Source organism: Nicotiana sylvestris, chromosome 9 (genome assembly GCF_000393655.2).
Source record: "Nicotiana sylvestris chromosome 9, ASM39365v2, whole genome shotgun sequence".
Lineage (NCBI taxonomy): Eukaryota > Viridiplantae > Streptophyta > Magnoliopsida > Solanales > Solanaceae > Nicotiana > Nicotiana sylvestris.
Window position 1 is genome coordinate 180,271,191 of NC_091065.1, and position 15,848 is coordinate 180,287,038.

Sequence of the window (15,848 nt, forward strand, 5' to 3'; positions counted from 1 at the left end):
CAAGAGACCAAAATTAGCATCCACATTGAGCCAAATGTCAAAGCAGAATTGATCAAAACTCTCAGGGAATTCAAAGATGTTTTTGCATGGTCATATGATGATATGCCTGGATTGAGCACCAATTTAGTGGTTCACAAATTGCCCACTGACCCGGCATACCCTCCGGTCAAGCAAAAACTAAGGAAATTTAAAACAGAAATGAGTGTAAAGATCAAAGAAGAAGTGATTAAGCAATTACAATCGAAGGTCATTCGGGTCACTCGGTATCCCGAGTGGTTGGCCAATGTGGTACCAGTCCCAAAGAAGGATGGAAAAATCAGGGTGTGCGTCGACTACCGCAACCTCAACAAAGCAAGTCCCAAGGACAATTTCCCGTTACCCAATATTCATATCCTGATCGATAATTGCGCTGGGCGCGAGATCGGATCCTTTGTAGATTGCTATGCAGGTTATCATCAGATCCTAATGGATGAGGAGGATGCTGAGAAGACAGCCATTTATTACGCCATGGGGAACCTACTGCTATCGGGTAATGCCGTTCGGTTTAAAGAACGCTGGGGCAACGTACATGCGAGCAATGACTGCTGTGTTTCATGACATGATACACAAAGAAATAGAAGTGTACGTCGATGATGTGATCATCAAATCTTGGCGTCAGGAGGACCATGTGACAGACCTAAGGAGATTTTTCCAAAGACTCCGGAGGTATGATATCAAGCTTAACCCGGCCAAATGCGCATTCGGGGTTCCATCAGGAAAGTTGCTAGGATTCATCGTCAGTCGACGGGGGATTGAGTTAGACCCATCCAAAATTGAATCCATCCGAGACTTGCCACCGCCAAGGAACAAAACAGAGGTAATGAGTTTGCTGGGTAGACTCAATTACATCAGCAGGTTCATCGCTCAACTCACAGCAACTTGTGAACCCATATTTCGGCTACTGAGAAAGGATGCTGCAGTAGGTTGGACGACAGAGTGTCAGGAGGCTTTCGACCAAATCAAAGGGTATCTATCTAATCCACCCGTATTGGTCCCGCCTAAGCCCGGGAAGCCCCTAATCCTTTACCTGACGGTCTTGGAAAATTCATTTGGTTGTGTACTGGGGCAACATGATGACACAGGAAGGAAGGAGCAGGCCATCTACTATCTTAGCAAGAAATTCACAGTGCATGAGGTCAAGTACACTCAACTCGAGAAAACATGCTGCGCCCTAACTTGGGTAGCTCAGAAGTTGAAGCACTACTTGTCTTCATACACTACTTATCTCATATCCCGTTTGGACCCGCTGAAGTATATCTTTCAGAAACCTATGCCCACGGGAAGGTTAGCAAAATGGCAAATTCTGCTCACAGAATTTGATATCATCTACGTGACGAGGACGGCCATGAAAGCCCAGGCACTGGCAGACCATTTGGCAGAGAATCCCGTTGATGAAAAATACGAGCCCTTAAGAACGTATTTTCCTGACGAAGAGGTGATGCATACGAATGAGTTGGAATTACCTGAGGAACCAGGTTGGAAGCTTTTCTTCGATGGAGCTGCAAACGCAAAAGGGGTTGGAATAGGAGCAGTACTCATTTCTGAAACAGGACGGCATTATCCTGTTACGGCTCAACTACGCTTCTATTGCACCAACAATATGGCCGAATATGAGGCTTGCATTCTGGGTCTGCGCCTGGCTGCCGACATGGGTGTCCAAGACGTCTTGGTCTTGGGAGACTCGGACCTCTTGGTACATCAAATTCAGGGCGAATGGGAAACACGAGATCTGAAGCTCATACCATACCGACAATGCTTGCATGATCTGAGCAAGCAATTTCGATTGGTAAAATTCAAACACATCCCGAGAGTTCACAATGAGGTTGCAGATGCCTTGGCCACCTTGGCATCAATGCTGCACCACCCTGACAAAATGTATGTTGATCCTCTACACATCCAGGTCCGTGATCAGCACGCCTACTGCAATGCCATAGAAGAAGAAGCGGATGGCGAACCCTGGTTTCATGATATCAAAGAATACCTCAGGATGGGGATATATCCAGAACATGCCTCTGGAGACCAAAAAAGAGCCCTTCGGCGGTTGTCGAATGGTTTCTTCCTCAGTGGAGGGGTATTGTACAAAAGAACCCCGGATTTGGGATTGTTGAGATGCATAGATGCCGGGCGGGCAACGACGGTTATGGCAGAAGTACATGCTGGAGCTTGCGGGCCCCACATGAGTGGATATGTATTGGCAAGAAAAATCCTTCGAACGGGGTGTTATTGGCTCACCATGGAACACGACTGTATCACTTTCGTGAGGAAATGCCATCAGTGCCAAATACATGGAGACTTGATTCACTCTCCGCCAACAGAATTGCATACGATGTCAGCACCCTGGCCGTTTGTAGCATGGGGCATGGATGTCATTGGGCCCATCGAGCCAGCAGCATCCAACGGTCATAGGTTCATTCTAGTGACCATCGATTACTTCACCAAATGGGTTGAGGCTAAAACCTTCAAATCGGTAACTAAGAAGGCAGTGGTGGACTTTGTTCACTCCCATATCATCTGCAGATTTGGGATCCCAAAAGTGATCATCACGGATAACGGTACGAATCTTAATAGCAGCCTGATGAAAGAGGTATGCCAACAATTCAAGATTACACACCGCAATTCCACCCCATATCGTCCTAAGGCAAATGGAGCAGTCGAAGCAGCCAATAAGAATATCAAGAAGATACTGCGAAAAATGGTGGAAGGATCCAGACAGTGGCACGAGAAGTTGCCCTTTGCCTTGTTGGGTTACCGCACTACCGTCCGGACTTCCATAGGCACAACTCCTTATTTGTTGGTGTATGGAACTGAGGCCGTGATACCAGCAGAGGTCGAAATTCCGTCCCTCCGAATTGTCGCTGAAGCCGGAATTGATGATGATGAATGGATCAAAGCTCGCCTGGAACAATTGAGCCTGATAGATGAGAAAAGATTGGCAGCAGTGTGCCATGGTCAGCTGTACCAGAAGAGAATGGCAAGAGCGTATAATAAAAAGGTGCGCCCCAGGAAGTTTGAAGTAGGGCAGCAGGTATTGAAGAAGATCCTCCCACATCAGGTCGAGGCGAAAGGCAAATTCGCCCCAAATTGGCAAGGGCCTTATATCGTGACCAGAGTCTTGGCCAACGGCGCTTTGTGTTTGACAGATGTCGAAGGTAGATGCGTCGACATGGCTATCAATTCAGATGCAGTCAAGAGATATTATGCGTAATTTCTTTAAATTATGGCAATTTTGGTTTATTTGTTTGTATTTGGCATTTGTTGAATAATGAGATGACGGAGGCAATTCTTTCTTCTATCCAAACACTTTTAACCTTCGCTTCCCCCTTTGAGCCTTGAGCAAATTCTTTCAATACCCCTCTTTTGGAATCACTAATGGGAAAGATACGAAAGAAAGGGAAAAGAAAATGAAAAGAAAGAAAAGAAAAGTCAAGGAATATAAAACTGTGGGAACTACGTTTGACCTGATTCCTCGAAGAGGATACGTAGGCGCCTCACGGCTCGGTCATAGTATGCATCGTAATAAATATAGGATGCATAATGTACATGGTGTGCATAATAGACACAGCGTGCGTAACGCACGTAGCACAACCTAAGAGTAAAAAATAAATAAATTCCCCAAGCAAGAAAACTGGGGCAGAAGTTATGTTTTAAGTTCCAACAAAGGTTTGATTCCAAAAGTTGTAGCACATCACCCTTCAAGTTGTTTTCATTTTTTAGCCTTCCTTCAATCCCACACCAAAACCAACATCGACATCCAAAAGACCTCCCGATCAATGTTCGAGAGATGCCAAATCTGGCAAATAAGGCCGAGAATAATACACCGATCCCCAGCAAAGAAAAGGATCGTAAGACTGGGAATGAGTTGATAGTCAAAAGAATCCCCGGAAGAGAGGGTCGTATCTACAACACCCCGATTCCTCGAAAGAAATAAAATGAGAAAGTCTCATCGGGGAAAACCTTCGCAGGCACCGAGAGGCGATGTAAGATGAGGGATATGAAATGAGAGAGTCTTATTGGTGAAAACCTTCACAGGCACCATAAGGCGCCGGGAGATGAGAGAAAAGAGAGAGTCTCATTAGTGAAAACCCCTCGAAGGGCACTATGAGGCGGCAAGACAGATCAGCAAAGCTACCACATTCGAAACGAAGTGAACACTCCTTTATCATCCCCAGCAAGTCAGACCATCGGGCGAATCGATCGATACAAATAGACTGTGTCGGGAATCTATGGTGCATGTCATGATCACGGGGACCAGTTGTGTCCTCCAGATAAGTTCTTTTGATTAGCTCCTCCCACAAAATATTGGTTCACAAAGTTTTTCTCTTTTCCATATCTTTATTTTCTTTTCCTAAAAAGTGTCTTTAAAGGATTTTTCAAAGCTTACTACCAGAAACCGAAGGGAAATTCACCCAATGCAGGGTAATACAAACAGTCTTAAAAGGCCGGCCCCAGGCAATGCAGGGATTGTGCTCGGAAATGTTGGAAGAAGTAAGCTCCAAAAGGGAGTGGTTTCGGGAGTTAGAAGCAGACTCCCACATCATGTGTTTTAAAAGAAAGCAGAAAAGGGGATAAATTGAAAACCAATCCCCAGCAGGCTAGAGACCCCAACAGGCAACTTTGCCCGCCAACCAATTATGGGGACAAAGAGCAAGAAAAGGAAGAAAGAAAAATTGCTCGCCAGAAAGGCACCCTCTACCACCACGATTTAAAACTGATTAAATCCTTTTGTCTGCTGCAGGAAAACAAAGGATTGATGATGGCTGCAAGACGCATCGCCATGGAAGTCACCAAAAACCGGGGCAGAAAATTTTCTGCCGATTGTCGAAAATTTTCTCGGAAGAACGGGGAAACAATTTCAATACTTTTAAGTTCTAGGTCGCCCACCAGTATAATGCGGGAATACTTTTAAGTTCTAGGTCGCCCACCAGTATAATGCGGGAATACTTTTAAGTTCTAGGTCGCCCACCAGTATAATGCGGGAATACTTTTAAGTTCTAGGTCGCCCACCAGTATAATGCGGGAATGCATTTAAGTTCTAGGTCGCCCACCAGTATAATGCGGGAATACTTTTAAGTTCTAGGTCGCCCACCAGTAAAATGCGGGAATACTTTTAAGTTCTAGGTCGCCCACCAGTATAATGCGGGAATACTTTTAAGTTCTAGGTCGCCCACCAGTATAATGCGGGAATACTTTTAAGTTCTAGGTCGCCCACCAGTATAATGCGGGAATACTTTTAAGTTCTAGGTCGCCCACCAGTATAATGCGGGAATACATTTAAGTTCTAGGTCGCCCACCAGTATAATGCGGGAATACATTCAAGTTCTAGGTCGCCCACCAGTATAATGCGGGAATACATTTAAGTTCTAGGTCGCCCACCAGTATAATGCGGGAATACATTTAAGTTCTAGGTCGCCCACCAGTATAATGCGGGAATACTTTTAAGTTCTAGGTCGCCCACCAGTATAATGCGGGAATACATTCAGCTCTAGATTTTGGAATCAGTCACCCCACCTGAAGACGGAAGGGAACAACAGAGATCCCCAAACGGGAAACAATGAAATCCCCAGCACCAAGAAGCAGACAACTGCAGAGGCAAGCGCGCAATTCAAAAGGAAAAAGGAACGCGTCTCAAAAGAGTAATTTGGGAACGTTGTAGCATGCCCAGTATAACAATTCTGATGAAAAGCCATACCACTGAAGAAACCATTGGAAGATTTAAAGAAGAAAGCCGTATCCCCAGCAGATCAAGCAAAGTGATGAGAACTGACATTCAGAAAAGGTGAAGGACCAGCATCATCTCCAAGTTCACAAAATAAAGGCGTCAGAGGAAAGCGATAGCCGACAAGAAAGCAAGGCAACAAGAACAAGTCGAAGATGGATGAGATTTTAAGATCCTCAGTTTAACTTAGCTTCTTGTTTTCCTTTTAGAGCAATGTAATAGGGAGATCGGTTGAGCAGTAGCATCCTACAGCAGCATACAACAGCGCACAACAACAGCAAACACTACAGTCGCACAGTAGTCCCAGCTACCAAAATTTCCCGAACTACATTGACCTGATTCCTGTTTCAGCCCAGGATATGTAGGAAACCTCTGAAGCAAAGGTTCGGTCAAATCATTTTCAAAAAATGCTTCACACGGAGTATTCGGACGGGCAAAAATCGCTCGCTTTATCTTTGCGCAAAAACCCTTCGTGTCTTCGTGCAAAGAGGGGCAGCTGTAAGCACGTGATTTTTGCTTCACGGACAATTGCTCCAAAAGAAAATAAAAATAGCGGCAAAGGGCTTCGCTGTACAATTTTTCGGTCTTTCCGTGACATGTTTTGTTAATCGTTTGTGAGTCTGTCCGTTTTGCATCTAGTCATTATCAAACAAAAATACAAAAAAAAAAGGCCTGTCGTTAAAAGAAAATTCAAAAAAAATGTGTATGTGTGCATCGTTCATTCTCAGCTGTGAGCTAACCATTTTTATTTTTATTTTTTTTATTATTTATTTTGTTCATTTTGTGTTAATTGTTATAGGTGCTAACCAATATGTGTGTGAGTTTATTTTAATTTTTATAATTTTTAGGAATTTTTAGTTTAATTTGTTGATTTGAAAAAGAAAAAAAAAAGAGAAGAAAAGGGAAAATCGGATTGGGCCCCAAAATGAGGCCCAAAGCCAAGGCAAGACCCAGTCCAAACCAGGCCTGCCCAGGCACGCCCCCAAAACGACGCCGTATAGGGCGTTCGATCTGAGCCGTCCGTCCAGGCCAATCCAACGGCTCAGGACCTTTTTCAACAACCCGTGTTCAAACCCGACCCAATAACCAATCCGACCCAACCCCTCATTTAAACCAAACGACCCCGTTTAACTACTGAACGACCCCGTCTTGTTTCTCACCCTCAGATCCAAGCCGTTGAGATCGTATGATCCAACGGCTCAGATCCAATCAACCCCCCCATATATAAACTCAGCCCTTTACCCCGCACCCCCTATCCGAACCCCCCTTCAGTCATCTCCTTCCCCAACCCCTTCTCATCCTCGAACCCTAGCAGCCGCCCCAGTATCCCTCGCCATTAAAGCCGGCGGCATGAACGCCGATGGCCGCCTCCTGAACACCCTAGGACCACCTCACTGACCTGAACACGAATCCACTAACCACGAGCCTCGAATCACTTTCGTTCGTCTCGAATCTTCATTTGAAGATTTGAGTCGAACCCGGATCTATGCCAAACCATCCCATCTTCATACCAGACACTCCCCTGACCTTCCTCGTGACCAAACCAAACTTGGTTTGGTCCGAATCTACCCACAACTCCCAAAAATCCAGATCTGGATATCCAGACTTTAGGACACATGCACTTGGGGAATCCGGCCGGTTTGGACATAGGTTTGAGGTCTAATAGACCTTAATCAAGGTGTTCTCATGTGAGAACACCCTGATTAAAGTTTGTTCGGCCTCAAAAGTTCGAAGTCGAGTTTGATTTGGGTCCGTTTGATTTCAAACTTTTTCAGTAAGTTTCCTTTTCTCTTTGTTTGGTTCTAATTAAGTTGTCATCATATTTCTTTGTGTTTGTTTGTTATTTTGTTATTTTTCAGTCGGATTTCTTCCATCTCTGTTAAAGGCCTTTTTATTTGGCCAATTGTCTTCTGTTTGTGTTCTGAATATACCCTGTGATATAGATTAGTCGTCAAACGAGTTTAATTCACATAAGTTCCCAGTGTTTGAACAAATTGGTCTGAAGTCATTCGGGACTCTATACGTGTTGTTCATATGAACGATTGATTGTTATGTGTTACGATTAATATAGTCGAGTCGATATATGTCGTCAATTAGTTTCAATCGTTAATGGTAACAACTTGATTCGTATTGCTTATTTCTGCTGTGATCGTATTTGAGTCCCATTAGGAACTGAATTGTATTGCCTATTGATTTTGTTCAAATTAAATTAAAAGAACATCTAGGGGGAAAGGTTATAATGGCAGATTCAGATTTTGATTTTTAAACACAACGCCATTTGGTTTGGACTGTGGGCAGCATGTGTATGATCTGCTTTAAGGAATTAAAATAATCGGACAGCATGTGCTGTCAGATTATATTCCTACTGCCCATACTTTGATTAAACAAACAAGTGATCAGTACACTTTAACAACCAAAAAGAGAGAGGGGCTGTCAGGGATTTCATGGGGGCTTGGTTATTTAAAACAAGTGAGTGGAAAAGCAACATGGGGGGGGGGGTAATTTTGAGTGGTAAAACAGACTGGAAGGTGTTAAGGTTAGGCTATAAAAGAGAGGACCATCCGTTAGAAAAGGGGATTCATTTTTTTGAGTCTTAAGAGATTTCGGTGAGTAAGAAAACTGAAAAGGAAAAACAGAAATAAATTTCAGAGCATTGTGAATGAATATTGTCTAGAAGAAACGGTGTAAGAGTCCAGTTGGATCAGGTTGTCTTTGTGGTTTTGCTTTTCTGTCGTTTGCCAAGCTTTCTTGTGGTCACTGGATTTCTGTGGCTGGACATTTCTTAGTCTTCAGAAAAGAAAAACAAGAAACATAAAGTCTCGGAATATTGTAACCAAACACTGTTTGAAAATTGCATAAGAGTTTATGTTGGTTTAGCTGTCTTGGCCAATTACTGTTCGTGGCCTGTTTGAGCTGCTTGTGGTTGTTGAATTGTTGGGGTGTTTACATTGAATACTTTGTTGTCTCCGCTGGTTCATATTCTGTTTCTGGGATTGCTGTTTGTTGCTCGACTACTCGGGAGCTTCATCCTTGTTGGTTGATTTTGTTGCTGTGTTGTTGCTGTGTATCTGTTGTTGCTGTGTTTACTGCGTACTGCCCAGCTGATCATTCCTTTCCTCTTTGTCTTCTATATCAGGTACACAACCAATGCACTGTCAAATGTAATTGGGAAAGTTGAGCATGAATATAAATGAAAGTCCTGAAGAATGTCTTCATACATAGATGGTTACATTAAATATTCATGTAATATGTAATAGTTTGCATCTTTGTTTAAATACTGAAGGTAGCCTGTGTGCCCAATAGATGGCAATATGTGGTGATTAAATGCTAGTTTGTATATGTAGGTTGATAGGTAAAAGGGTCTCAAATGCAGTAGGCTGTATCTTAGGTTTTTATGGTTAGCATGTCCTTAAAACATAGAACTATCCATGTTAGTTAATTTCATGTCCTTTTGATAAATTGTCTCCTTATAATTGACAAACCATCGCTTTAAAATAAACGGCGCAAGGCTGCACTTCTCAACCTCACGAAGGTCGAGCCCGAATCAATCGAACCCAGCAGCCTTTCATCAGAAAGGCATCGGCCCAGGTCCAGCCAATGCTGTGTGGGCTGGGTTTGGGCCCGCGGTGCTCGATTAGCTGCCCATGGGCATGGTCATGTTTTCTTATTCTGCAAAGGCACTCGGGATTCCGTTATAATAACTTGCAAGCATGTAATTGAATAGGGTCATTTTTAACCTCAACTAGTAGAGACAAATGCGACAAGAAACGTAGTTGCTATAGGATATCCTGTTAAAATAAAGACGAGATGAACTTCGACAAACAGAAACGCACAAGATACGGGGCCCTCATTAAACGTATATTATCAAAGCATTTGGTTTCAGGACGGGTTGTTTAGCAAATTTCACAACCCTCCTAAAATAACAATACGCTAGACTCTTTAGGACGCGCCTTAATAAATCTTACCTTCTTAAACCCGGGTGCACATTTATGTGACCCAAATCCAATTCTCAACGGAGTCGAAATGTGTTTCTAATCACGGGTACATTGATTGTGGCGTGGTTCGAGATGCGTGTCCATGACGTTGCAATTTCATTTTTAAAAAAAAAAAAAAATATATATATAAAAAAAAAAATATAATAAGAATAAGATGAGCCTCGCCAAATAAAAATACAAATTGCGGGGCCCTCAGTAAATATTTGCTTTAAAAATTGTTTAGACTTCGGGATGGACCGTTTAGTAAAATTCCACGGTCCTACCCAAAATAAACACGCTAGTCGCTTTAGGCGCGCCTTTAATAATTTAATTTCCTTAAACTCGGGTGCACATTGATGTGACCCAAATCCAAATCTCAACGGAGTCAAAGTGTGTCGACGACCACGGGTACATTGATTGTAGCGCGGTTCGAGATACATTTTCACAACGTTGCAATTCTTGATAAAAATAGTAAATGATAAAAGCGGTTAAAAGTTAAATTTTGCACATAAGTTCACACTTGTATAAAATCAGATAATCAAGCCGAATATAACAGTTGAGCGACCGTGCTAGAACCACGGAACTCGGGAATGCCTAACACCTTCTCCCGGGTTAACAGAATTCCTTATCCGGATTTCTGGTACGCAGACCATAATATAGAGTCATTCTTTTCCTCGATTCGGGATTAAAATTGGTGACTTGGGACACCCTAAATCTCCCAAGTGGCGACTCTGAAATAATTAAACCAATCCCGTTTCGATTGTCCTTTAATTGGAAAAAACTCCCTTGCGCCCCCTCGGGCGCGGAAAAAGGAGGTGTGACAGTACTGAAAGTGCCGGGCAAAGGCCTGAGCCATATCGTCCCAGGTGTACCACCTGCTGGGGTCCTGGCGGGTGTACCATTCTAAAGCTGCCCCACTCAGACTTTGGCTGAAGTATGCCATTAGTAATTCATCTTTTCCCCCGGCGCCTCTCATCTTACTGCAATAACCTCTCAGATGAGCTACAGGATCCCCATGTCCGTCATACAAGTCAAACTTGGGCATCTTGAACCCGGCAGGCAATTGGACACCGGGGAACAAACACAAATCCTTATAGTCTACACTCACTTGGTTTCCCAACCCTTGCATATTTCTCAATGATTGCTCCAGACTTTGTACCTTCCTAAACATCTCTTCTTGCTCTGCGTTCTTGGGTAGTTTGTTAGTTTCAACATGAGGCTCAAATTGGGGATTGTAAGAGTAAGGATCTGGGACTTTGAAGGTGGGCTCCGGTGCATAGTAGTGGGCATCTGTAGTGAGGAATGCAGGCTCACTAGAGGATCGGTGGAGGGTAGCTTGTGGAGGGGGTACAAAAATAGGAGCAGATGTCGGAGCAGGGTATGAGGTTGTTTTGGTTGGCGGAGCATGAATAGTTTGGGATAAAGTGCCGGGGTAGTTGTGGTAAGGGGTAAAGCCAGGTGCGTGTTGTAGGGAAAGATCAATGATATTGGGCATCTGGGATTGAGAGAGTGGTGGAATGGAAGCAGGGTTTTCTGTGTAGTTGGTAGGGAACGAAGGTGGAGGATGTCCCTTAATCCAGGCTTGATACATTTCTGCCATCTGATGCCTCAACCTCCGGATCTCCTCTTGCAGTTCCGATTCCGACTCAACAATCTCCCTTGGTGGGTCTACAGCTCCAGTGTTTGTTTTCCTGCTAGCCATGACTGTTTGACGCTTTGATCGGGTGTTGTATGGATGACTTGCCAGGATGCCAACAAACTAACCACCTTCCTGAAACTCAATAGAGATAACAGAGGACAACAACACAAAACCACCATGTTAGCGTTAGAGCATTTATCAAATAATAATATCACCTTACATACAATGCACCTAGCAACGATTAACGGTTCTAAAATGGCTTTGAGGGTCGCAGAGTCATATGGAATAATCCCAATTTCCTCATTTCAATCCTTTATTCTCTTTCTTTTCCAACACCTCTTATCACTCTTTTCTTTTTCTTTCTCTTTTTATTTTGAACCAAAACTGATTTGATCGAACCCGATGTAGGTTGCCTACGTATCATGTCCCTCATGAATCAGACCAAGCGTAGTTCTGGAGAAGTGGTGGAAAATAAACTGAAAACAAAATATTTTTGGGATTTTACATTTAAAACTTTTCGATATTAAAATGCAAAAGGAAATACGATAATGAAAGACATGACTGACTCAACTACACTACGACAGACTCTGACACTACCTAAAGGACTCAATACTTCTAGACAAGACACAAAAGTAAAAGACAACATAAGACAATCTCAAAACACCCAAATAGAATGACTCCTCAAGCTGCTCCTGAATGCGACTATCCTGACCGGGATGGTCCTGGGCTGTCCGTCATGCTCAAACTCTGTAACATGCCTCGTAAAGACACACCGATGCTGGCAATAAAGGCCCTGGCGTGTGCCCCCGCATCCTGAAGGCCGACCCTAAACAAATACTGGCCATGCTGCTCCACGTTTGCTGCCAATCCCGCTAACTGAGACTTTATCAACTCAAGCTTATCCCAGGGATCTTGGTCTGATGCCTCCTCAAAATCATCTGTCTGAACTGCCCGACCCCTAAGTTGTGCTGGCAATGGGGTGCTGACCCCTGGCGGGATGGACTGTAACGAAATCAAGTACTCTTGAGTACACTCGGGACTGCCGACGTCCTCTACTAATATAGTTTTCTTCATCCTCTTTGCATTGTTCCAGTATTGCACATACTTGATTTCATCAGCCGCTTTTTTGCTAAAATTTATGATGTGCCTCCGAAGATTCAAAGTTGGAGGCTCCTCTTGTCTTCTGCCCAATTGTTGCATTACCCTAACGGGAGTGTACGGTCTGACACACTTGAGTCCTATCAGCATCAGGAAAGGCTGCATGAGGCACCCTACCAAGATATCATCCAAAGGTAGCCAAAGGTAAGCCCATAAAACATTCCCATTTGTCCTCAAACCGAGGAACTCAATCCAAGCCGTGACGCCTACTAGGTACGTAAACTTAGGAGATTTCATCCTATGTTCGATGCATACCACCCGATCCCTCAAGGCACGGTCGATGGGACAAAGTAAGGAAGCGGTGTGCAAATGCTCCATCATCCATAGCTGTAGCAAAAGGTTACTTCCCTCAAAATATCTGACACCTCCCCTAGCCTCACTCAAGGCTCGGTACAACTCTGCTAAGATTATCGGCACAACGGTAACGGTTTTGCGTTGCTTCTCATGAAATAGTACCATTACCACTGACTGTAGACGGGTGCTAATGTGCCTCTCATCTAATGGAAAACCCAATAATCCCAACAAAGCAAGGCTGAAAGCTTCAAGGCGACGTCTTTGCCACTTTGCCTTGGTTGTGAACTCATCCCAAAAGACGTCAAAACTATCCTGTGGTCCAAATCTAGCAAACAAATAATCCAAGGATATCCAGGATTGCTCGAGACATTTTAAATGCTTATTATCTTTCAGGCCCAGGTCGCTGAGGAATCTTGTCCTAGAGTGGTCTCGGAGAAGTATCATGTCCTTGCCTATATAGCTTAAACGAGTGAGACCAGACATTTCCACCAAGGTAGGAGTCATCTCACACTCTCCAAATCTGAAAATCAAATTTTGCGGATCCCAATAAGTCAGCATCGCCTCCACTAAGTCTGGGCGGGGTGCGATATCAAGAAGGGAAGTTAGGGTGCCCAATTTCTGCATTAACTCATGCTGCTCTAACGATGAAAACATTTTCCACCACTTGATCAACTTCCTAGGAATCTTTACTACCATCAGCACTTTGGATCGAATCAGCGGGTCCATACCTGAATGAAGCAAACATGGTTAGCGGCTCGAGACACTACGTGACCCCACCACATTTCCTAGTCGACAAATGCAGGACACAACTTGGCTATATTTGCAAAATGGACTAAGTGGCTGAAAGTGGCTATTAGCGCAAAATTGACAAAGTTGACCCCTAATGCATGAGAAATACTCCATTTAAAGCTTACATGACTCTAATATCCCGACAATCATGGTCTTAAAAAATTACTTTGCGGAAATGGGCCTTTTTTTGCAAAAATGGCCGATGTGGCCAAATGTGGCTAGGGACGCAAACACGACATGGATGGACCTTAAAGAGATATGACACCGAGTTATAAACTCAAGATCCTAAGACATGGGTAATTGAGCCACTCTTGCGAAAATAACCCTATTTTGCAAGAATGACCGATGTGGCCAAAAGTGGCTAGACATGCGAATTTGACAGGAATGAACCTTAGAATTAAGAGGACGCTTTATTGTACACTCAAGATCCTAAGACAAGAGATAACAAACTACTTTGAGAAAACACTTCTATTTTTGCAAAAACGGCCAAAGTGGCCAAATATGGCTATACATGCAAGATTTGGCTACGACCCTGGAAGCCAAGAACCTAGGACCTAATAGGAATACCGGACCCTATGTAAGTTGCCTACGTATCCCGCCCCAGAAGACGAGAATCGGGTTCGCGTAGTTCGGGAAGATTGGTCATGGGAGAAAGTCTTTTTTAAAAAAATGCAATTAATTTGGAAAAACCATATTTTTCGTCTTTTTGAGAAATGATGGAAAATGTAAACTCTTTTTGGATTTTCTTTTCTCCTTTTTTTGAATTTTTGGAAAATGATAGAAAATGTAAAATCTTTTGGATTTTTTTTTTTTTTTTGAATTTTTGGAAAATAATGGGAAAATGTAAAATCTTTTTTGCATTTTTCATTTTCCTTTTTTTTAAAAAAGTAGTGAAAGAAAAATATAACTGGGCCCTACTTGCTTCGTCTTTCACCCTTCTTTCCCAAGCATCGGTCCGCCAAATGACCTTTTTACCCTCAAAGATGCAACATGTATCACATAGGGATGATTGAATGTCTTTTTGGGCCACGGGCCCATTTTGACAAAATTTGGATAGGCTTCCTACAAAGGGACACGGTACCTGGGACCGAGCCCTGTTAGGTCTAAATGACATGATGCAAATAAAAATGACCTAAAGGCTGACCTAAGTTTGGGGTTCACTAACAAGGCAATTCGGGGGAGCGTATGGTCGATGGTGGATGCTCAAGATTTCCACCCACTCCATACGTCCGACGGCCCCCCTCCTAAATTAAGGGTGACTCAACAAAGTGTTCATGCACGCGACACGTACTCCGAGACTTGTTGCAGAAAGAAGACACATGGTTATGCACATGATGATAGTTTATAAAATAGTAACACATTAAGAAAAGCGATAAACAAATAACCAACAAAACAAGGAAATAAGATAAACAAAGCAAATAAAGAAAGCAAACACCTCAGCGGAATATCCTAAAAGCCAACAAGATCAAATACCAGCTCGAACCTGCAGGTTCCCCAGCAGAGTCGCCAGAGATGTCACACCCCTTTTTAACCAAACTTCACTAAACCCTCTTAAATAAATAAAAAAAATTAGTAAAGCTCAAAAGGGTTTTTAATTAAAAAATGACAAAATTGTGTTCAAAAGGAAATAACTCAAAGTCGCCACCTGACTTTGATTTTGGTGTGTCAGGTCATCGTTTTTAAAAAAAAAAGTTTTCCTTTAAAACACTTGGACTTCAAAACTAAGTCTGCACCAGAGATTAGGGTAAGGGGATTCATTTGACTCGGGGAGAAGGTGCTAGGCATTCCCCGAGTCCCATAGCTAGTACAGTTGCGTACATAATCAAGTTGGCTTTAAAGAATATTTAGATTGAGGTAAAAAAACACATAAAAAAGAAACAAGCAATCAAAAGAGGCTCGAGGTCGTCCCCACCTAACAAAATAAAAATAAAAGTAAAAATAAAAATACTATTTTATGCTTCCTCAAAGTGTTCCATCGCTGGCCTTATACCCCATATAAAAATATATACAAATTTCTCGGGGCATTCCCCGGATATATTCAACTAAAGGAATGATCTCTTGCCGTGAAACCAACAAAAATCTTAAGGCTTGCCTACCCAAATGATAGCGGCCTAAGCATACTCCTAGCGATTAAAAATAAAATGATATTAAGTGAAATTTATCTTAAATCCAGTTCACACGTGTAAAACTGTGACCAAAGCTCAAGCCCATTTAAACCCCCATTAACTAGATTCTTATC